Source organism: Scyliorhinus torazame, chromosome 11, assembly GCF_047496885.1.
Source record: "Scyliorhinus torazame isolate Kashiwa2021f chromosome 11, sScyTor2.1, whole genome shotgun sequence".
Taxonomy (NCBI): domain Eukaryota; kingdom Metazoa; phylum Chordata; class Chondrichthyes; order Carcharhiniformes; family Scyliorhinidae; genus Scyliorhinus; species Scyliorhinus torazame.
The window spans coordinates 171,688,583-171,713,637 of NC_092717.1; the positions used below are offsets into that span (position 1 = coordinate 171,688,583).

Below are 25,055 nucleotides of genomic sequence, written 5' to 3' on the forward strand. Positions count from 1 at the left end.
AACAACAATCTCTCCCTCAATGTCAGCAAAACTAAAGAGCTGGTCATTGACTTCAGGAAGCAAAGTACACATCCCTGTCAGCATCAATGGTGCCGAGGTGGAGATGGTTGACAGCTTCAAATTCCTAGTTGTGCACATCACCAACAATCTATCCTGGTTCACCCACGTCGACGCTACGACCAAGAAAGCACAACAGCGCCTATACTTCCTTGGAAACTAAGGGAATTTGGCATGTCCACATTGGCTCTTATCAATTTTTCCAAATGCAATATAGAAAGCAACCTACCTGGCTGCATCACAGCCTGGTATGGCAACTGCTCAATACAAGAAAGTAAGAAACTACAGAGAGTCGTGAACACAGCCCAGTTCATCACGTTGTCTACACTTCCCACTGCCTTGGGAAAGCAGGCAGCATAATCAAATACCCCTCCCACTTAGTTACTCACTCTTCCAACTTCTTCCATCGTGCAGGAGATACAAAAGTCTGAGAACGCAGACTAACAGGTGCAAAAATAGCTTCTTCCCCGCTGTTACCAGACTCCTGAATGACTCTCTTATGGACTGATCTGATCTCTTCACACATCTTCTCTGCTGAGTAGTACTACACTCCTGTATGCTTCACCCGATGCCTGTGTATATGTATTTACATTGTGTATTTATGTATATCCTATGGTTTTTTTTCATGTATGGAACGATCTGTCTAGACTGTACGCAGAAGAACCTCGCTACACGTGACAATAAACAAATCCAAATTACAGCAATCATATTGTGGGATGTCCAAGGCTGAGTATCCACAGAGCATAATTTTATCTCCTTTTATTGACTCTGTTAGTTATTGTACCCTCTCATAGTCCAGTGAGCCACGCTGATCCAAACAATTGGCCATCATCATTAATATTTCACCACTCTCAACTGCCTCCATGTCAGGATCAGGGCAAGAATCCCTCAATTGCAAGGCCTCTAGTTTGCTGGCCAGACATTGTGAAGGGTAGACAAGCCTCACAATACCGACCACACAATTGTACTGGTGGATGCAGGAGCCAGCAAGCTTCACATGGACATCCATGTGCCACAGCACATGAAGGATCCCATTGCTGCTGAAGTGAAAGTAGGGAACTGCCAGATGGGACTATGGATGTCTATGAGAGGCATGGAGCAGTGCCCGTGGCCATTGAGGTGGTGCTATGTTATGGGCATCAGATATTCAATGTGGCCCAGAGCGCCAGGCACATTCAAGGTTGTCAGCCTCCAAGATCATGAGTACCAAGGGAGTTGGAGTGGTGGGGAAATGGGTGGAAGGTGTTGAGGATTGCATGATGGATGACCCTACTAACTGTCCCTCTCTCCTTTCCCCCCAGATTAAAGGTTAACTTGGGGACCAAGCCAGTCGAGCTGGCCATCATCCTAATTACCACAGTCAAGATGGACAGATGTGGTGACTGCATCAATGCCAATGCAGACAAAAACCTGTACCACAGAAACAGGGGGCCACAACTGAGGTTCAAGACCTGGTCGCCCATCAGGCTGAGGAGGCGCCCAGAAGAATACACCAATGTAGACCTAGGGGGCGCGATTCTCCGAGCCCCGCGCCGGGCCGGAGAATCGCCGCAACCGCGCCACGACGCCCCGAGGTCGCCGCTCGATTCTCCGAGGTGCGGAGAGTCGGCGCCATTTGCGCCGGCGCGTTTGCCGCAGCTCCGGCCGCAGGCTGCTGGAATTGATTTTCCGGCCTGAATGGGCCGAGCGGCTGCTCCGACACGACAGGTTCCCGCCAGTGCCGTTCACCCCTGGTCGCTGCCGGCGGGAACTCTGCGGGAACGCTCGGGGGCGGCCTGTGGGTGGGAGGAGGGGGGCTCCTTCACCGGTGTGGGGGGCCTCTGATGGGGTCTGGCCCGCGATCGGGGCCCACCGATCGGTGGGCCGGACTCTACTCCCCCCGGGCCTACTTCCTGGCGCGGCCGGCCCTTGAACACCGACCCCATGTTGGGTCGAGGCTGCCGTGCGTAAGAAGTTCCCTGCGCATGTGCAGGATTGAGCTGCCCCAACTGCGCATGCGCGGGTTGGCGCGGCGCCAAATGGGCGCCGCGTAAGGAGGCTGGAGTGGCGTGAACCGTTCCAGCGCCGTACTGGCCTCTTGTGGGGGCCAGAATAGGTCGTGCCCGAGCCCTGTTCACGCCGTCGTGAAATGCCTCAATATCGGAGAATCGCACCCAGGGTGTACAGGCCTCGATGATCCTTCAGTGAACCAGGGAGACATTGCAGCACCAATCACACCATGGAGGAGGAGGACATTCGCTCCCAATGGTCACGAGGCTTGCAGTTTCCTTTAACTTCTATGCCGCTGAGTCATTCGAGGGCTTGAGCGGCAACATGCCTGGCATCTCACAATCGTCAGCCCAAAGGATGATTCAGGCGGTAATGGTTGTTCTGTATTTCCAGGCATCAAACCATATCCACTTTGACGTGCGTCATGTCCACCAAGATGCCCAGGCTGCAGGATTCGCCACCATTGCCAGGATCCCCCTTGTCCAGGGGGCCATCGATGACATGCATGTTACCCTGAGAGCACTATGGTATTAGGGAGTGCCTTTTATTAACAGAAAGGTGTTCTACTCCCTGAATGTACAGATCTTGGGCGAAATTCTCCGTAATCGGCGCGATGTCCGCCGACCGGCGCCAAAAACGGCGCAAATCAGTCCGGCATCGCACCGCCCCAAAGGTGCGGAATCCTCCGCATCTTGAGCAGCCGAGTCCGAACCTTGAGGGGCTAGGCCCGCGCCGGACTGATTTCCGCCCCGCCAGCTGGTGGGAAAGGCCTTTGGTGCCCCGCCAGCTGGCGCGGAAATGACATTGCTGGGCGGCGCATGCGCGGGGATGCCGTTAGCGGCCGCTCATGGCATCCCCGCGCATGCGCAGTGGAGGGGGTCTCTTCCGCCTCCGCCATGGTGGAGACCATGGCGAAGGCGGAAGGAAAAGAATGCCCCCATGGCACAGGCCCGCCCGCGGATCGGTGGGCCCCGATCGCGGGCCAGGCCCCCGTGGGGGCACCCCCTGGGGCCAGATTGCCCCGCCCCCCCCAGGACCCCGGAGCCCGCACGCACTGCCTTGTCCCGTCGGTAAGGGAGGTGGTTTAATCCACGCCGGCGGGACAGGCATTCCAGCAGCGGGACTTCGGCCCATTCTGGGCCGGAGAATCGCCGGGGGACGGCCTGCCAACCGGCGCGGCACGATTCCCGCCCCCGCCGAATCTCCGGTGCCGGAGAATTCGGCAACCGGCAGGGGCGGGATTCACGCCAGCCCCCGGCGATTCTCCGACCCGGTGGGGGGTCGAAGAATCCCGCCCCTTGTGTGGCCATTACCTCAGGATCAGGCTAGCCTGGGAGTGTGCATGACAGCTACACCCTTGGGCACTCGCAGATCTCTGGGGTCTTCAAGGACCACCTCAATCTAATGGATTGGCTCATGGGGGTCAAGGAATACCCATTGAGGTCATGGCTGATGACAGCAGTTCAGCGGCCCAAGAACGAGGTGGAGTCGCGTTACAATGAAGATCTCGTTGCCAACCGTGCTGTCATCGAGTGATGCATTGGGCTGCTAAGGATGCGGCTCTGCTGCCTGGACTGCCCTGGTGGTGCATTACAGTACAGACTTCAGAGGGTCTCTCACATTTTAGTAATCTGCAGTACCCTCTACAGCCTGGCATAGCAGTGGGGCTGGAGGAGGGGGAGGAGGAACATGCAACCTCGTCTGAGGAGGAGGACGACCAGGAAGGAGTGTCAGATGAGCCAGAGGAAGACCCAGAGGATGGAGAACAAGCAACAACAGGTATCCAACAGGCCAGGAGGACCAAGGATGCCTTCAGACCCTTCAGATTCGAGAGATAAGAGGCTTTGTGTCCGGAAACTCAACCCCCCCACGCGAGCCTCAACCCCACCCCCCTTCCCTGAACCCTGTTCTCTCTTCCAACCACCTGTGCTCACCTCCCCCAATGATTCTGTTGCCCCCTGCCATGACTTGTGCTCCCCCCTCCCAAGACATATTTCCCCCTCCCACGACCGTGCTCTCCCCCCTCACGACCTTCTTCCCCCCCTCCCATGATGCTCTTCTCGCCTCGTTCTCCCCCTCCCTCATTCGAAAGGTCTATTTGACATCACACGAGGGTGATGGGCCGGGGTTGGTAGTGTGAGTGAGTCGCTTGTCAAAGCAGTCGATGACGACTCGCTGTGAGGTAAGCTGTGATGGTTTATGTCTGACTTATCTGTCTTCTGACTGCACACGGACTCCCGGGCTCATGTCTGAATGAGGGTCAGGGTACATTTCTTTGGCCCACTGCCGTAAGGGCGGGGGGGTGGGGGGGGGGGGGGGGGGGGGTGGCGGACGGACGGACAAAGCCAAAGGGTCATTGAGTGAAGAAGCAGAGATTCTAGGATGTCTGTCACTGTGGGTCTCATGGGGCCTAACTGTTGGGTTCAGATGGGGAGATATGCCCTCCCTGTTAGATCAGTGTCAAAGATAGAGGTGTTGCGGCTTTGAGGTGCAAAATTCTTTAAGGTGATGAATTGTTACAGTGCTACATTATCTACTCTCTTACTAGCGATGTTTGACATCACCCATGCCACTCTGTGCTTCTAAAGCTTCTTAACCTTACATGACCTACAGCAACATCTAGATGTTAAACCAGGGTGTACAGCAGAGGTCGATGAGACCTGCTGCTTTAACCTCCCTATGTCTTGTGAGGGCAAGGATCCTCCGGAGCCTGGACCTGGAGGGCCCTGGCTGAGTTATGAGTGACACTGGTGTCGCTATACCACCCTGTTCTGCCCGCTGCTCTGAGATATGCTGGTGTCAGGAGGGGGGGAATCAGAAGGGCTATAAACTATCTGAGTCTCCTTGGTTGAAGGCCCCAGGATGGGCTCCAGCACTTCCTCCTCCCTCAGGGTGCTCATGGACCCCTGGATTACTCCGTGGGATGGAGCAGAAACTGGAGTGAGCTCCAGAAGGCTCTGAATCATCTTGTGCTGCCAGTCCTTGAGGCCCGCCAATGCCTGCACCATTGTGCCTAGCCCTTCAACTATGGCCCTCTGTGAATGAGCCAAGCTCTGGAATGCCTCAGCAATGTTCCTCTGTGTCTGGGACATGCTGTCGAGGCCCTCAGCCATGGTCCTCGGAGAGTGAGCCATGACTTGCAGTTCATCAGTCATGGCTCGGACGTCCTGCTCCAGGCTTTCCACTGTGGCTGGCAATGCCAACAATGCCAGCACAATCTCCTGTGACTGAATGCTTCCAGGCTCCTCTAATCAGCCTTGCAGTTACTGGAATGCAGCTGATGCCTCCTCCTGAATCTTACGGCTCTACCTTTGCATCTCCAGCGAGTCAGGGAGAATCTTTTCCAGAGACGTGGCATCTGACAGGGGGGGGAGCAGCTGTGACCTGGGATCTAGCAAACCTCTGTCTGCTCTCTCCCCTTGGAAACCTCCGCCTGATATGAACCAGCAACTGTGTGGTGCTCACCAGATAGTGACCCAGTCGTCTGTCTGCTAACCTTGCCCACCGAGGTGGGTGTCCTGCGATGGTGGATGGTGTGGGTGAAAGCTTGACTCAATGTCAAGAGTCCTCCTCGGAGCTCTCCTCTGAGGTGCAGGCGTGCAACAACTCGAATGGCCCTGTCCCATCTGATGGAATCCTGCAAAACAGGGACATGGATTCAGTGAATGGGAAGGATAAGAGTCTGGGAAATAAACAACTCAATTGAGACAGGTCATCTGGATGAAGCTGCAGTGGATTCTCCCTTCACTGGCACAGGTCAATCGCGCTGCTAGTCACTATTCGCTCCTCAGCCATCGCCGGTCTCCAGCACTCTTTCCTCTTAGGGGGTGAGGACTCGAAACTCGGCATCCCCCACCCGCCTTCACCCTCTCCCTTTTATTGTGCGCTATCTTCTCCTGCAAAAAGAGGACATTGTGAGGTGGCCATCTGGACAGTCGGGGGGTCTATCGCTGGTGGCATGTGTGGGCACCGCGCTGAGACAGAAAGGGGTTGTGATGAGGAGTACCAGGGGTTCATCGGAAGATGCTGGGAAGTCAAATGTTCAGAGGCTGCAAAGTGGATGCGAATGGGTTAATGGTGACATTCCAGGGATAGCAGATGGGAATGATGCCAGGAAAAGGTGGGAACTCACCCTTGCAGCTCGCAAGAGGTCACTCAGTTTCTTTCAGTATTGAACACCGGTCTGCCTTGTCAGGCTGCTAGCACTAACTGCAGCTGCCACCACATCAGGCAGGGTTAACCACGTTACTTAGGGGTCTCCTACCCACATGGGGGTACAAGGTTCTCCACCTTCCTCCACAGCATGTGAATCTGAGGGTTGGGCCAGTTAGTCTTTTGTAGTAAAGGAACATCTCTTGTATTCCGTTATAAGATGGCTTACCCAGCATGTAACAAGTAGTAATGGAGGTTAATACCGCATCATTTGCTTCTTTTTATTCACTAGTCTGCTTTAAAAGGCATCAAACAAAAGCCTGGATTTTCCTTGTAAGCACTAAAGATGAGAAAATGGATTTTACAGGGGGAGGGAACAGCCCCATTCCCCGGAAGGAAAGTTAGCCAGTAGTTGACACACCCAAAAGAAACCTACTTCACAGTCATAACACTCTCCGGTGGCCTAAACAAGTTGATTGAAGGACTACTGCACCTCAGTGTGATGAAGCCCCACTCTCAAGAGCTGCTGGCCAATCTGATTAGTCCGGAGCTCCAGCAGTCCTGGCAGTGCCAGGGTTCAGTAATGGGCAAGCAGGTCCACAAAGAAGCGAAAATAGATGCCGGAACCAGGTAAGTTAGGCCTTTTGGGGAAGGAGTGAAGGAGCACCCTATGGGGAGGGTTGGGGGTATTGGTTTTCGAGGCCAGGATGGAGGAACAAAGTCGGGGAGGGGGGGGGGGGTGTAGAAATTGTGGTGTGGTATCCGTCATGCTTTCTTGCAGGCCACCTCCTTCTTTCCTGTCTTTTAAACACTTGTGTTTTCTGGCATGTGCATCATACTATCTTGGTCAACTGGCTTTTTACCAAGCCCAGCAGACCCTAATACTCTGTCTAAAAATAGCAGGTGGACGTCCGAATTTGACATCCGCCCACTTCCCAGGTCATGGGCGAAGCCGAAAACACACCCAGTGAGGGGGGTATAAAATCCAGCCCAAGGCCCAAGGTATCTTACCCAAAATCATAAACTATTGGCAACTTACTTCAGAGGTTTCAGAAAACAATTTCTAGGAAGTGACATTCTCCATATGCCCCCCCAAATATTTCTTGTGCAGGATTTTCTGGCCCCACCTGACGCCAAGATCTTCTAGTCTCATCGAGTCAATGGAAAAGTAGCTGCATTTCCCACAGCGGGTCCTGCCATGGTGGGGCCAGAAAATCCAGGCCCTTATATTTTTGCCTGTTAGAATTCATTCAATTGTCAGTACCTAACACTATGGTTAAGACTGAGATCCGAACTTGGGCTGTCTGAAGCTGAGTCCAATGATGGCATATTACCCAATACATCGGCCTTCATCAGCATGATATTCTGCTAGAAGACCCTTCAAATTCAACATAAGTTCAAAAGTGTACTTTGCAGCTCTAAAGAAGTCAGTGCTCAAAGGTTACTTTTTTCAACCTGAGGCATTTTCCCCACAAAAAATTCATATTTCACGCACCATTATATTTGACCACTTTTTTCTTGTTCTTGATACTTGGTAACTTTGATGGGAAAGTGACTTGAGATTATTTCAATCTTTTTTACCACATTGATCCTGAAGATCTAAACAGGTTGTTGACAAACAACTGCAAGCTGGTGATCAGGTAGGCCAGGTGTAGCTCGGCCAGGTATTCAGTGCTTAAGGAGACCCTAAGGGAAAAAGGGCTAGTTAGGTTTTGCAATTAATGTATTAAGGGCTAAAAGCTCTGCAGTGAGTTTGATGATTAACACACAGCAAGGTGCTGAGTAAACAGTGCCATACCTTGGGTGGGATTCTCCATTCCTGAGACTAAGTGTTGACGCCGGGGCAGAATTGGTGGACTTTCACGACTGCAAAACTGGCGCTGAACCTGGACCGATTCAGTGACTGTGGAGGGGCTAGCACTGGTGGCATGTGGAACACAATCAATTCCAATGAAAAATGGTGCGCGATTATGCAGGTCCATGATTGACACTCGGGAGGCTGACAAGATGCAGCCGCATATACACACTTCACTCCCCACACACACTCATCCCAGCCAACAAGATGGCACTGCTTGTGCTGGAGCACGCCCGTATAGCTGTTGGATCGGCTGGGGCCAGAGGGCACCCAGGGGGGTTCCCTGGGGGGACACCTATAAGACCCGTGGCCCTAGGTTTGCTGTGGGCTGTCAGCAGCGTGCATAGATGCATGGCTGCCTTTCTGGCTGCGGCAATGGTGTTCTGAGCCTGTTCACCGCAACCTCACAGCCCACCTCTTTTCCATCCCCAGCTACTCCCCCCTGCCCTGGCAGAAACCCCCTGGCCAGCGGCGCAACTATCAGCAACTATGGCAATGTTGGACACTTTCATATGCCCTCTCTCTATCTTAACAGCCACGACGCCGGTTTCACGATTTTTAGAAGCACAAGTGAACCACGCCATGCTCTCTCCCACTCCTGCAGCGCCTAGCAGTAGACGCGCATCAGTGGAAAGTTGTTCGGGGATAGTGCAACAATACACCAGAAAGTCACAGCGACACAGAGCACGGCAGAAGAGTGAACGAGCAGCCATTCCTTTTGCTAGTACTAGTAGTAGGTCATCCTACTGCCACCCTTGCCCTTGTTCCAAGCCACAGAAGCAAGAGGGGTGGCATCAGATAAGCACATGGCCTCCAGGCATTAAACATTAAACAAACAACTGTATAATAGCAAACACATGGGGCTGGATTCTCTGATCCGCAGGATCCGACTGGTTATGTGGTCAGAAAGTCGGCGGCGCCCCCCCGGTGGGGAGGCTAGCAGGCGCACAGTGTAAAGCCCCAGATATGGCCAGAGAATGGCTGGGTCCGTGGCCATTCATGCGCACTGCGGCGGCCTGTGGCGACCGCGCCGTGCAACATGTCGCGGACCCGACCTGCCAAAAACTGCCCCCCTGTAACCAGCCTCACCACTCCCGGGCCACGCCCCACCAGCCCCCACTGAAGCCCCCCCTGCCAGTGGAATGCCCCCCCCACCGACTTTGGCGGTGAAGAACTTAGTCCGCACCAGCCATGCGACGTCCCTGAACGGTGTGAGCACACGCGTGCGACCCCGTCCGGGACTCGGCCCATTGGGGGTGGAGCATCGGGGGAGGTCCTCAGATGACGTCCTGAGGCCATCCACACGCTCCCCGAGTACGCTGCTTTTGAGCGGGCGGAGCATCGCAAAACTGGCGCCGCCCCCGATTCAGGCATTAACGGGGATTCACGGGTCAATCACCGAACACAATTTTGGCGTCACCCATTGGAGAATCCATCCCATGGCTTCTGGACACTAAAGATTGGACAGTCAACAGGACAATAAAGGCACTCACAATCTCAATGCTTCCAGACATTAAACAGTCAACAAAGAACAAAGTACAGCACAGGAACTGGCCCTTCGGCCCTCCAAGCCTGTGCCGACCATGCTGCCCATCTGAACTAAAATCGTCTACACTTCCTGGGTCCGTATCCCTCTATTCCCATCCTATTCATGTATTTGTCAAGATGCCCCTTAAATGTCACTATCGTCCCTGCTTCCACCACCTCCTCCGGCAGCGAATTCCAGGCACCCATTACCCTCTGTGTAAAAAACTTGCCTCGTACATCTCCTCTAAACCTTGCCCCTCGCACCTTAAACCTATGCCCCCTAGTAATTGACCCCTCTCCCGTGTGACTTATCCTTTTGTACCAGTCTACCATGAGGGACCTTGTCAAAGGCCTTACTGAAGTCCATATAGACAACTTCCACTGCCCTACCTGCATCAATCATCTTTGTGACCTCTTCGAAAAACTCAAGTTAGTGAGACACGACCTCCCCTTCACAAAACCATGCTGCCTCTCGCTAATACAACAGTTCAATAAAGTCGCCAGCATTCAGACAAACAGCCTCTCAACCCTCTTTTCTCCCTGCCCAGGGGCGACCCCGACTTGGAACGCTTCAGCCCCCCAGTCAAGCTCAACCGCCCTGAACGCTCTCCCCCCCCACCCCCCGAATACTGGGACAGTAGCTCTAGTGTCCTTGAGCTGCATGCCCGAAAATGGAAATGGCTACTCACCTCCTCAGTTCCCCTCAGCAACCATTGTGCCAGCTTCACATTTGTAAAAAGGAATACTAAATGATGCCTGCGAGATTTCTTGCTGGGAAGCCGGTTATTCCCGCGAAGCCATTATATGTGACGTCAATCTCGCTAATGAGATGTAAATTAACGCATATTGGGGTTATTGATACATTTACCATATCTGGGGAGATCCGGAACTCACCATCGGGAGTGGGCTGGTTAGATGGTAAACTGATTTGTGCTGGATTTTGGCCTTTCCCACTATTTAACCAGCGCGCCCAGATCCGCGTAGGGCGCAACGCAATGGTTAAATCGCACTCATTGTATCGCTTATGCTAATGTCAAATCATGATATGTGAACTCTTTGCAAATCGTTTTCACTCCTTTGATTTGAAGGAAAGCAACAGTTTGGTGCTGGCATACAGTATCTATTGCCCATTTTAAACAGAGTATATTGGGTGAGTTGGATTTAATGGAAATACCTAGAGCCTAAAATTGTTCTTTTAAATTCCTGGCATTTCTCTGTGCATTGCGTTTAACAAATCTATTGAAGCCCTTACAAACATATTAATGGAAATGATAAAACTACACACGTTTTAGGATGTGGTCTTTTCACATAAACTGGAAAGTACACATAAGTGGAATGCAACAGAACTGCTGGTATTTTTAATTAAATTTGAATGACCAGCCTGAAGCTTTCCTACAATTGCTTAAACATTAAAAAAGCAGAGTAATGTTTTCTGTTGTGTGTTTGTAATCTATTGCCAGAGGCATTTCAGATAAAATCCATTGGTGCTCCAACAGCTAGATGAGCACACAGCTGAGTCCAACATATCTTTTGGCTTTTTGTTTGGGAATTCTAATCAAAGTTCATTTATTACAAGACTCATCTGTTGAGATTAGTGTACTTAAAAGTTCTGAAATTAAACCAGGAAGTTCAACACTTGGGGGAAACTGCAATAAAGTTAGACCATAACATTGTAAATAATGATTTACCTGCATTTTCAAATGATTTACTTTTAGAAAGCAAAGGTAGATTCCTCAAAACCTGAAATTGATTTGTTCCTGAATGAACATTATTTAACCTCCCCTAAAGGAGAAGTCAAGTCAGTAATCCCTTACAACTCTTGATTGTTTTGTTAAATATGAATAGCTCCCGAAGTGCATTGGGCCCAAAGTCCCATCCACCAGATTGCTGAAACATTTATGTTATTATGTAACTGAACTAACTCAAATTCTGACAAGACAAAATGACTAGTTGAATAGTTTTTAATATGCGAGCATCACAATACGGAAATCAGCAGGATGTTTTTGTTTTAAATATTCAAGCAAACAATTTTAAAGTTATTTTATTGGATTACATATTCAGTGCTAAATGTTGAAATAATATTATTAGATTTTTCTCTCCGTGAAGTAACACAATACAGGTTGCATATCTCTAATCCATTTTAAATCATTCTTGCAGCTGCCATCTCTACTGTTTTTGTAATATTATTCACATTGTTCTCGTTAAACTGAGAGCACAACAGTCTTACCAGGTTCGATTAGTTCACAAACAAAATGAACTAATTCTGCAGGCAAATCAGTGAGATTGTATGATACACACATCACGAGCTGCCTATTGCAAAGTTATCGGAGTCTCAATTTAATATTGCCGCACAGGTTTTACAGGTGTATTACAGGTTGATTTATGCCAAATTTAGTGTGCAACATTAAAATGAGTGTTTTGTTCCCATTTTCAGGAATTCTTTTGAGACTAGTTTAGTTTTGCAATCCAGGAAACAGTCCTGCCAGCGATCTTTAAAAGGATTATTGGATACTACCAAAGAAATTGGCAGTTTAATTTCATGTAGAGCCATGTGTGACATGTTTGCTCTTTCTATCTCCACAATGATACACGTCCCCTCCTATTTACCTCCCCCTCATACCTATAGGCTGGCATTAGTGAATTGAGTGCATTTGATTCATTTCCGCAGCTCACTAGTTTTATTCCATGATGCTGATGGTTGAATTTAGGACTATTCTTAATAATAATCTTTATTGTCACAAGTAAGCTTACATTAACACTGCAATGAAGTTACTGTGAAAATCCCGTAGTCGCCACATTCCGGCGCCTGTTCGGGTACACAGAGGGAGAATTCTGAATGTCCAAATTACCTAACAAGCCCATCTTTCGGGATTTGTGGGAGGAAACCGGAGCACCCGGAGAAAACCCACGCAGACACAGGGAGAACGTACAGACTCCACACAGACAGTGACCCTGGAGCTGTGAAGCAACTACCCACTGTGCTACCATGCCACCCATATCTTCTGATATGCAACTTCAGCAAGCCATTACTTCTGCATACATTATCGGATTTTATAGAGTTTAGTCCTAGTCATCTTTACGCCAGACGCAATCAGATGAAAAAAAAACATTAAAATTCTAAAGCATATTAGAAAATACCATTTTAAAAGGCTGAGGTGACATTTTTACAGTAAGTTATATTGTATTGAGACTTGACTAATTCAAGTTGAACTAAAGATAATAATGAGCAATAATTAATAATTTTGTTATCACTTTGCCCACAATACATTCAGCAACAACAATTTGGCATCTCAAATGTAACATTCTAATAGCACTGATCATGCTAAAACATTGCTGAACAATCAGCATATTCAATTTACAGTTCTAAATCGGCACATATTGAAAGTTTAAAAATACAAATTGACTCAGCTACTACATTAAGTAATAAAAGGAAACGTCCAATATGTTTTTATTATTCAGGTTTTATTGCTTCATCTTCATACAACAATACAACTTACATTGCATCTAATCAGAATCTCATCTGTCACCAGCTTAAGCTCTAGTTTCATAAACAAAACTGTTCATCAGTTCCTGTGAGAGATGGTCATCTTTTGCTCTGTCTCCATTTTCACCACAAAAAGTAATGATCAAAGCATACTTTGAAAGTCTAGCCTTTTCATGCGTCAGTACTTAGTCAGAGGTCATCAACCTTCACTCTCACCACCTGATCCATTGCAGAACTGGTAACAGTAAAAGTTGCAGCTGGTCTAGTAGAGCAGCTAACATGTTGTTTGTGTGCCCAGCAGATGTAAAACTTGGTGGAATGATCTGAGTGCACCTGTTGGATTACAACCATCTGCTATCCAAAGTGTCGAGGAGGAAAAAAAACTACCCGCCTCTACATAATCTCTATCCTGCAGCAAAGGGCCGTCAGGCAACAAGACACAAGCAAATAATCAAGCTTTACAAAGGAGGCAAGTCCAGCACAAAGAAAACAGACAGCCCGAGTAGGCCTCAAGGGACACTAATCCAGTATCATTGTAGAGTTTTGTTCCAGCTGATAACCAGAAAGACTAACAGGCTTAAATGCCATTAAAATTCAAATAGACAACACACTGTTTCAAAGGTTTGACAGACAAGACGGAATAACATTTTTTCATCCGGTGTTTTCAAAACGTCTGTGAGGAGGGGGCTTTTTTAGCAATTGGCTAGAATACCAAAACAATTGCAAGAATCTTAGAATCTCAATTTAGCCACTCTGTTCCAGCTGCAACGATAAGTAAGGTCAATACATTATGAGTGGCATTATTTTGAAGTGATGGTAAGCTTGGTCTTTTAAAGTTATTTTCATTGCTTTTCCGACAAAGTACACTCTTAACAGTTAATGGTAAATAGGCAGGCAGGTGATAGGCTCTGAGGTTTCTGCAAGTACCATTCTCGGGCTAGGATCTGGAAGGTGTTCAAGAGTGGCCTGGGAAATTAACCTCACTGCAAAGCATTTTGTAGCTTCCACTTAGCACCTCCTACTGCTACAGAGCTGAACTTGTGAATTCAGTAGCCTGGGGTACAAATTGGATCTCACTTCACAGTGATATAGCCCATTGATATACTAATATCCTGTGCCAACATATGTGTGTTCCACACACTAAAAAAAAGGATAATTGGCTATTTGTTCCGTATTATTGAGATGCAAAAATTATATACTCGAGGTTTTACAACCTAATAAAAATTAACAATGTATTTTTATAAAGATAAATAACAATTATAAACAAAGTACTTTGTGGGAGGACATATTTTTTCACAATCAGAAATTTACCTGTAGGTTAATTAGTCACCTTGCTTTTTGAATCAAAACAGCTCTCTGAAATTATAGATAGATAATGTGCGAAGTACAAACTTAATATTCACTAAGGATGGTACTCTGATTTAGAGCGTTAAAGTCACAAGGCAATTGGACAACCCTCAAGAGAGAAACATAAATCAACATTTTTCCATCGTGTGCCTTGGCTGATGTTTGCACTTCAAGTTGCATATGCCTTTTAAATTGTAAATTGTCTCATGGACTCAAGTCTCCGGATTATGCCTCAGAGGCTTGGGAAATATGTCTTGATGCTCCTATAATAATACTTTTGGAATCATGCACCAGATTTCACATCAAATGCAACTGATGGCAAACCTTAAAATCTGTTTGCGAGGTATGATACTAACATTCAGTTTTAAGGAGGCTTTTTTGTCGTGAAGATGCATTCTAGCAATTTTTTTCATGATTCCGTATTCTTACATCGCTTATTGTTAGCAATTGCCATAGCAACATAAGGGTTATCATTTTGGCTGCTGCTCTTAACATTAGAATGGGTGTTGAAATAATTAAAAACTGACAATGCAGCACTAGTGAAACTGAACATTATGGAGTCCTGAGCAGAGAAGGATAAGAAAGAACTTATAATTATGTAGCATCTTGCATGACTTCAGGATGTCACAACTTTTGAAGTGTAGTTATTCTTGCAAAGTAAGGAAATACAGCAGCCAATTTGAGCACAGCATGCTCCCATAAATAACAATGAGATACATGACCAGGTACATTCACCAAGCTGAATATAGGAGATCTGAAAAAGGAATCAGCCAACAGAGAGAGAACATAAGAATAGATTATCAACTAACATTAAAGGAAGCTCAAAAATCATTAATATGATTAACAATGAAAATGTGGTCCAAAGCAGGATGGGGTCACTTAGGAACTAACAAGAAGATATTCTTGTGAAAGAAGAGGGCATAGTTGAGGTCCTAAATTAACCTTCACCATAAAATAGGATGTTGTCTAAATAAATAGAGCAGGTTGTAGAGATGTGGCATTGGATGTTTAAAAATGAGGGGCGGGATTTGGCAAGGGCGGGAATCGCGCCATGCCAGTTGGCGGCCGCTATTAGCGGCCCCCTCAGCGATTCTCCGGCCCGCGATGGGCCGCCCATTTTCAGCGGGTCCTGCCAGCGTATGTTACGATAGGTACTTACCGGCGGGACCTGGCTCTGCGGGCGGCCTCCGGGGTCCTCGGGGGTGGGGGGGGTGGGGGTGGGGGTGGGGGTGGGGATCTGGCCTCGGGGGTGCCCCCATGGAGGCCTGGCCCGGGATCGGAGCCCACTGATCCGCAGCGGGCCTGTGCCGTGGGGGTTCTCTAATCCTCCGCGCCGGCTGGTTTACCGGTCCGAGATTTCCGGCGCAGAGATGAACCCCCCCCTGCGCATGCGCTGGGATGACGCCAGCACATGCGGGTGCTCCCACGCTTGCGAGAACTCGCACTGGTTGGCGTGGCGCCAAGCCCCTTCCCCGCCGGCCGGTGCAGCGCAAACCACCCGCCGCCAGCTTTGCCCTTGAAGGTGTGGAGGATTCCGCACCTTTAGGGTGGCCCGACGCAGAGTGGTTCACAGCACTCCTTCGCACCAGAGTTGCCCGCCCTGCCGATTTCCAAAGAATCCCGCCCCAGATATTAAAAAGAAAGCGGTCCTCACAACAGAATGATCGCCTGGTCCAGATGGAATGCATCCAAGGTTGCTGAGGGAAGTATGGGTTGAAATTGCAGAGATTCTGGCCACAATCACATAGGGCCCGTGTGCCCTGTACAGATTTCAACAGCTCCCATTACTGAGCTCTTAATGAGCTCTCCAAGTGGATTAGTTAACTTTAATGAGGCATGCAGCAGTATCCTGCCCTGGTGAACAAATCCAGTGCCAGGACCTTCATCAGGAAACTGGCCAGTTGACCAATGCTGGTATTCTCAGGACCTGCTCTTCTCTGTTCACTCTCCTGGCAAGACGCCAAAATTCAGCTCAACGGAAGTGAGGCCTCCAACACAATACCTACAGGTAACCATGTTTGAGTATCAGTGCCTCAGGAGGCTCAGGTTTTCACAGAATGTTATTGCTGATATCTGCAGCCTCCTGACCAAGGCCTCATTCGCTGTGGACCAGGTGGGCATGCGTTGCCAGTAGCTGGCATGGTAAGTATCACTGGAGGGCCCCATTAGTAGCAGAGGCAGGAGAAGTTTGGAGAATGAGGAAATAGCAGAAATATATTTTGTCACTGTCCTCACAGTAGAAGATACATGTTGCATACCTGAAATAGAGAATAACCCAGGTGATTTAAAACAAAAACAAGGAAATTAATGTCAGCAGAGAAAAAATGCAGAAGAAACTTTGGGCTGGATTCTTCTTTTGGGAGATTATGAGCGCGATTCTCCCAGCCCCGCGCCGGGCCGAAAGAATCGCTGCAAACGCGCCACGCCTCCCCGACGTGCGATTCTCTGAGGTGCGGAGAATCGGCGGCATTTGCGCCGGCGCGTTTGGCGCGGCGCCGGTCACGGGCCGCTGTACGAGGCTGGGCCGCCGATTCTCCGGCCCGGAAGGGTCGAGCGGCCGCGCAGAAAAAGCAGAGTCCCGCCGGCGCCGTCCACACCTGGTTGCTGCCGGCAGGAACTCTGCGCGAAGGGTTGGGGGGGGCGGCCCGTGGGGGGGGTGGAGGGCTCCGTCTCAGGGTGGGGATTCTGATGGGGTCTGGCCTGCGATCGGGGCCCACCGATTGGCAGGCCGGTCTCTCCCCCCCCCCCCACCCCCCCCCCCCGGGGCCTACTTTGTTGCGCGTCCGGCCCCAAAACCCCCGCGCCATATTGCGTCGGGGCTGGCGCGTTCCGTAAACTACGGGTAAGGCAGATGAACTTAGAGCTTGGATTACTACTTGGAACTATGATGTTGTTGCCATTACAGAGACCTGGTTGAGGGAAGGGCAGGATTGGCAGCTAAACGTTCCAGGATTTAGATGTTTCAGGCGGGATAGAGGGGGATGTAAAAGGGGAGGCGGAGTTGCGCTACTTGTTCGGGAGAATATCACAGCTATACTGCGAGAGGACACCTCAGAGGGCAGTGAGGCTATATGGGTAGAGATCAGGAATAAGAAGGGTGCAGTCACAATGTTGGGGGTATACTACAGGCCTCCCAACAGCCAGCAGGAGATAGAGGAGCAGATAGGTAGACAGATTTTGGAAAAGAGTAAAAACAACAGGGTTGTGGTGATGAGAGACTTCAACTTCCCCAATATTGACTGGGACTCACTTAGTGCCAGGGGCTTAGACGGGGCGGAGTTTGTAAGGAGCATCCAGGAGGGCTTCTTAAAACAATATGTAAACAGTCCAACTAGGGAAGGGGCGGTACTGGACCTGGTATTGGGGAATGAGCCCGGCCAGGTGGTAGATGTTTCAGTAGGGGAGCATTTCAAGTGTCAGTTGAAAGGAATACAGGACAGGCATGTTCCTGTGAGGAAGAAAGATAAATACGGCAATTTTCGGGAACCTTGGATGACGAGTGATATTGTAGGCCTCGTCAAAAAGAAAAAGGAGGCATTTGTCAGGGCTAAAAGGCTGGGAACAGACGAAGCCTGTGTGGCATATAAGGAAAGTAGGAAGGAACTTAAGCAAGGAGTCAGGAGGGCTAGAAGGGGTCATGAAAAGTCATTGGCAAATAGGGTTAAGGAAAATCCCAAGGCTTTTTACACGTACATAAAAAGCAAGAGGGTGGCCAGGGAAAAGGTTGGCCCACTGAAGGATAGGCAAGGGAATCTATGTGTGGAGCCAGAGGAAATGGGCGAGGTACTAAATGAATACTTTGCATCAGTATTGACCAAAGAGAAGGAATTGGTAGATGTTGAGTCTGGAGAAGGGGGTGTAGATAGCCTGGGTCACATTGTGATCCAAAAAGACGAGGTGTTGGGTGTCTTAAAAAATATTAAGGTAGATAAGTCCCCAGGGCCGGATGGGATCTACCCCAGAATACTGAAGGACGCTGGAGAGGAAATTGCTGAGGCCTTGACAGAAATCTTTGGATCCTCGCTGTCTTCAGGGGATGTCCCGGAGGACTGGAGAATAGCCAATGTTGTTCCTCTGTTTAAGAAGGGTAGCAAGGATAATCCCGGGAACTACAGGCCGGTGAGCCTTACTTCAGTGGTAGGGAAATTACTGGAGAGAATTCTTCGAGACAGGATCTACTCCCATTTGGAAGCAAATGGACGTATTAGTGAGAGGCAGCACGGTTTTGTGAAGGGGAGGTCGTGTCTCACTAACTTGATAGAGTTTTTCGAGGAGGTCACTAAGATGATTGATGCAGGTAGGGCAGTAGATGTTGTCTATATGGACTTCAGTAAGGCCTTTGACAAGGTCCCTCATGGTAGACTAGTACAAAAGGTGAAGTCACACGGGATCAGGGGTGAACTGGCAAGGTGGATACAGAACTGGCTAGGCCATAGAAGGCAGAGGGTAGCAATGGAGGGATGCTTTTCTAATTGGAGGGCTGTGACCAGTGGTGTTCCACAGGGATCAGTGCTGGGACCTTTGCTCTTTGTAGTATATATAAATGATTTGGAGGAAAATGTAACTGGTCTGATTAGTAAGTTTGCAGACGACACAAAGGTTGGTGGAATTGCGGATAGCGATGAGGACTGTCTGAGGATACAGCAGGATTTAGTGGAAGCAGGGACGATAGGGACATTTAAGGGGCATCTTGACAAATATATGAATAGGATGGGAATAGAAGGATACGGACCCAGGAAGTGTAGAAGATTGTAGTTTAGTCGGGCAGTATGGTCGGCACGGGCTTGGAGGGCCGAAGGGCCTGTTCCTGTGCTGTACATTTCTTTGTTCTTTGTTGTTTGTTTGTAAAGCCACCGCGCAGGCGCGGGTTGGCGCCGCCCCCAGTGCGCGCCAGGAAGTGAGGCTGGAGCGGCATGAACTGCTCCAACGCCATGCTGGCCCCCTGTGGGGGCCAGAATTGCTAGTGCCCGCTCCCGTTTTGCGCCGTCGTGAAACGCGATGGCGTTCACGACGGCGCAGACACTCTGTCCCGCGATCGGAGAATCGCGCCCTACGTTCTCCTGCAAAGGGTCAATTGCGACTGGTTTACGAGCACCTTGGGAGCACTAACTGGAAGCAATTCAGTATTCCCTGGCATGCAAATTCATGCAAGGAGTGGAATACATTGAATCCCCGAGGGAATCCCACTATCAGGCCGTCATTTTGTGCGGGCGGCCCAATAGAGACATCCTTCAGCACATACCCCTCACCCCCTCCACTCCCAGCACCTCAAACCAGTCGTGTTAGAGGCGGGGTGGGCAGACAGTGCAATATGTGGGGGCTGGCCCTCGGATGAGCTTGGATAGTCTTGAGCAGTGTGGCCCTGGTGTGGTGGACCTCGCGTTGGACCAAGGGGGTAACACCTTAGGGGGATTGCCGCCTTGGCCCGCTGCATGGTCCACTACACCAGGGCCATTCTGGAAGAGACCATAAGTGATCTCTGCCCATGTGATTCCTGGCCTTGGTGACAGGGGAATCACAGAGAGCCGGAGCATAGGGTGCCGGGCCCTCTAAATGGATGCAAATGGGTCATTGAGACCCATTTGCATTCATTTTCATCCGCCGCCAACACGCAGTCATGGACCTCGATCCCGTCGCCAGCGGGGGTCGGGGCATTGCGATCGGGTCCATAAGACCATCAGTCATAGGAGTAGAATTCGACCACTCAGCCCATTGAGTCTGCTCCGCCATTCAATCATGGCTGATATTTTTCTCATCCCCATTCTCCTGCCTTCTCCCCAGAACCCCAGATTCCCTTATTGATCAAGAACCTATCTATCTCTGTCTTAAAGACACGCAGTGATTTGTCCTCCAGACTTCTGCGGTGCTCGACAATGATTCTGATTTTCCCCCGACGGCCAATATTTCGTCCCATGGTGGAACACGATCCAGATGTCCCAGGCTGGAGAATGCAGCCCTTTACCTACAGCGTAGAAGGAGGCCATTTGGCCCATCAAGTGTGCACTGACCCTCTGAAAGAGCACTCTATCTAAGCCCACTGCCCCACCCTATCCCCGTAACCCCATGGATTGATCATGGCCAATCCACCTGACATGCACATCCCTGGACACTAAGGGGCAATTCATAGACTTTACAGTGCAGAAGGAGGCCATTCGGCCCATCGAGTCTGCACCGGCTCTTGGAAAGAGCACCCTACCCAAGGTCAACACCTCCACCCTATCCTCATAACCCAGTAACCCCACTAAGGGCAATTTTGGACACACTAAGGGCAATTTATCATGGCCAATCCACCTAACCTGCACATCTTTGGACACTGGGAGGAAACCGGAGCACCCGGAGGAAACCCACGCACACACGGGGTGGATGTGCAGACTCCGCACAGACAGTGGCCCAAGCCGGAATCGAACCTGGGACCCTGGAGCTGTGAAGCAATTGTGCTATCCACAATGCGACCATGCTGCATGTCCAATTCACAAAACTGCGCATCTTTGGACTAAAATTCAACAAGTCCCCAGGAACTGATGGCGCACATCCTACGGTTCTAAAAGAGGGAGCTACAGAGATAGTAGAGATTTTGAAGCCCATTGACATTAATTGGGTCAACACGTGGGTGAATGGCCATTTTTAAGTTATATATTTTCCCCTCTAAACCGCACCAGTATTTTAAACTGATAATTTGAACTGGCACTTCTGGAATTTTAAACTAGTGTAACCAGTTAATCTCCAAAATATAACTATTCATTAAGTGATATTTTAAACTTGAAACCTGATCAGTTAAATAAAAACAAAATAAAAATGTCAGGGCAGGTGTGCTCAGCTGTAGCATATGAGCACTGCTTGGTAACTGTGTGATCCATGACAACCAGATCTGCAGTAAGTGTCTGTACTCAAGCAATTTTGGCTCAGAGTTGATGAGTTGGAGTCTGAGCTTTGGACATCGTGATGCATCAGGGAGGGGGAGAGTTATCTGGACTCTTTGTTCCATGATGCAGTTACATCCCCTAGATTTGAACAAAGAAAAAAGAAAAGTACAGCACAGGAACAGGCCCTTCCACTCCCCAAGCCTGTCATGTTGCCCGTCTAACCTATAACCATCTACACTTCTGGGGTCTGTATCCCTCTATTCCCATCCTATTCATGTATTTGTCAAGACATCACTTAAACATCACTATCATCCCTGCTTCCACCACTTCCTCTGGCAGCGAGTTCCAGGCACCCACTACACTCTGTGTAAAAATATTTCTTTGCACATCTTCTCTAAACTTTGCCCTCGCACCTGAAACCTATGTCTCCTCGTAATTGACTCTTCCGCCCTGAATACAAATTGAGGGAGCAAAAGGCATGTGGTTTTAGTAGAGGACAGTACAGTTAGGGGAATAGAGTGTGAGCCCCTGCCTGGTGCCATGGTTAAGGACATCTCTGAGAGGCTGCAGAACGTGTGTGACAGGGGAAGGATCCAGTTGTCATGGTCCATGCGAGTACCAATGATAAATGTAGGACCATGAAAGAGGTATGCCGAAGGGAGTATGATCAGCTAGGGACTAAATTAAAAAGCAGAACCACAAAGGTAATAATTACTGGATAACCACCTAAGCCACAAGTAAATTGGTTGACGTTAAATGCATGGCTTTAAGATTGGTGTGATTGGGAAAATTGGTTTTGGGCGTTGGGACTAGTAGGGTAAGAGGGAGCTGTAATACTGGGACATCCTTCACCTGAACCATGCTGAGACCAATTTAGTTGTTAATTTTATGAGAACCGCAGAGAGGTCTTTAAATGAAATAGTGGGGGTGCAGTGAGGGCAAAGGGAGGGTTCATGTAAGAGGAGATTTTAAAAAATAAAGAGAAAGGACAAGTGAATAATACAGCGTAGTGATGTGGTGAATGATAACCAGTGTGTGGCAGGAAGGAACAGAACCAACAAAAGTAAGACTGCACCATCCCCACACCACCTCCTCACCACTCCCACACTACCCCCTCACCACTCCCACACCAAGGAGGGGAAAATGGGAAATATACAAAATTAAATGTTCTTTATCTGCATCCATACAGCATATGCAACAAGACAGGTGAATTGACAGCACAAAATAGAAACAAATGAGGAGGATTATGATAGCCATTTCAGAGACATATTCAGGATCTATGGCTGAATTCTGAATATTCAAAGCTTTTTGGCATTTTGAATAGAAAAGGAGGTGGTACAGCTCTATTAATAAAGGATGAGATCAGTGGAGAAGTGAAAAATTGTCTTGATTCAAAGGACCAAAATGTAGAACCATCTTGGAAGGAGGTAAGAAATAGTGAAGGAAATAAGTCACTGATAGGAATGGTTTATATCACTGTTCTTCAAACTTTTTTTCCGGGGACCTATTTTTACCAACCGGCCAACCTTCGGGACCCAACCAGGCCGACCTACGCGACCCACGCCGGCCGACCTTCGCAACCCATGCCAGCCGACCTGCGCAACCCGGCATTTTCTCTTACCTTGTTTGTTGCTGACAAAAATGGAGGAACTGGTTTTGGGTCCCTTTGGCCCTCGTACACACTCCTCCAATGGAACCTGTTGGATGAAGGTGAAGCCTTCCGGTGTCGGAAAGTATGGAGTCTCCATCTGTCCAAAGTTCTGCATTTTTTTCCTATAAAATGTTATCAAATAAAACCCTCCCGAAATTGTAAAAAAAATAAAAATAAAATGAATAAAATAAATGAATAAAACCGCCCCGAACTTGTAAAACAAAAAGCTGCGGCCATTCTATGTCTATGCCTATGTCAATCAGCGAACATGCTATTTTAGATCTGGAAATATGTAATGAGGCAGGATAAAGTAATGATCTCATAGTAAAGGATCCTGCAGGTAAGATGATAGAATGTCACATTTAGTTTGAGAGTGTGAAACTTGAGCATGAAACTAGCATTTTAAATTTAAATAAAGGCAATTAAACGGATATGAATACAGAGTTGGCGAAAGTGGAATGGGAAAATAGGTTAAAAGATAATGTGATACAGGAACAGTGACAGACATTTAAAGAGATTTTTCATAACTCTCAACAAATATATATTCCACCGAGAAAGAAAGACTCAATTGAAAATGATGCACCATCCATGGCTAAATAAGGAAGTTAAGGATGTTATCTAATTGATGGACATACAATGCTGTAAAGATTAGTGATAGGTTATGAAGTGTTGGGTACTCTGAAAAACAGACGAACCAACGCGGTTGCGAATGGTACAACGCAGTTTTATTTCAATGAACTATTAACATATTAAACTCTGGTATTCAGCACATGGTGAACCTCTGAGTGGCTGGCAATGAGGTCTGTGCCCTGAGCCCTCTCCTGCTCGAGTGCCCAGGAAGTGTCGTGTTCCCTGTTTTGTACTGTGTATGCTCTTGTCCGTGATTGGCTGTCGTGTTTTGTGTGTTGATCGGTCCGTTGATCTGCCCATCATTATGTGTGTATGTATGTGCTGTGATGTTCATCTGAATATCATGACAGGTTAGATGATTGGGGACAAATTGTTGTGAAGATTAAAATGTTACATGTTTCAGGTGTATGACAATTATGTATTCCCTCTAACTATGAATACTGACCTCACCAGTGCCATCTCAGTGCTCCTAAAACTTCTTGATCCTCTGTGGCATAGTGGTACGTTGGGTTGTGTCCTCAGGATGCACAACAAAGATGGAGGCAGCCTGCTGTCTTCTGCGGCCTGTGGTCTCTGATTCCCTTGGTGGACGTCCTCTAGAGGCCATGGACTGACTTACCGGTGTCACAGGTGTCACTGTTTCGTCCTCTAGAGGGCATGGACTGACTTACCGGTGTCACAGGTGTCACTGTTTCACCCTATTCTGCTCGCTGCCCGAGAGATGTGCGTGTCAGGAGGGGGATTCAGAAGAACTGAAGACTGCCTGAGTCTCCTTCGTGGAAGACCCAGGGAAAGGGTCCAATGCTCCATCCTACTTGAGGGTGACTGGAGGGACCTGGGTGACTCCATGGGCTGGAGGGAAGATGCAATGAGATCCAGAAGCCTCCAGGTCATCTGGCGCTGCCAGTCCTGGAAGCTCCCCCATTGTTTGCACCATGGTGTCGAAGCCCTCAGCGATGGTGCTCTGTGACTGGGCTAACCTCTGGAAGGCCTCAGTAATTCCCACCTGTGTCTGGGACATGTCCCTCAGTAAATGGGACATGATGTTGGGTCCCTCAGCCACGGTAGTCAGAGACTGAGGCATGCCTTGGGCACCGCGACTCCTGGCTCGGACGTCATGCTCCAGGTTTTCTACTGCGGTTGCCACCCTAACAGTATTGGCCTGGGTGCCACGCAATGCCAGCACCATCTCCTGCGCATGAAGCCTTTGAGGCTCCTCCAATTGGCCTTTCTGTACAGGAATGTTGCTGACACCCCCTTCTGAATCTCACGGTTCTGGCTTATCATCTGCAGCAGCTCAGGGAGAACCTTGTCCAGAGGCTTGGCATCTGGCTGGGGTCCATCTGAGTCCTGAATCCAGCGACCTCAGAATGCAGTCTCCCTTTGATGTTCCTGCCTCACCTGATGTGCATCAGCAGCTGGGTGGTGCTCACCAAATAGTGACCCAGAAGCAGGTCTGCTAATCCTAAGACTGAGGTGTGGGTCTCTGCGATGGTGGAA

The 25,055-nt window shown here is 49.0% G+C and overlaps 1 long non-coding RNA gene across 1 annotated transcript in view; it reads left to right on the forward strand.

The window, feature by feature from the left end:
- The window catches only part of LOC140386025 (uncharacterized), a 57,225-nt gene extending 43,553 nt beyond the window's left edge, over window positions 1–13,672 (forward strand). The window contains exon 2 of the long non-coding RNA XR_011933540.1: window positions 13,366–13,672. This is a non-coding gene — a long non-coding RNA (uncharacterized lncRNA). The remainder of the gene's footprint in view (window positions 1–13,365) is intronic.
- Window positions 13,673–25,055: the final 11,383 nt, after the last annotated feature.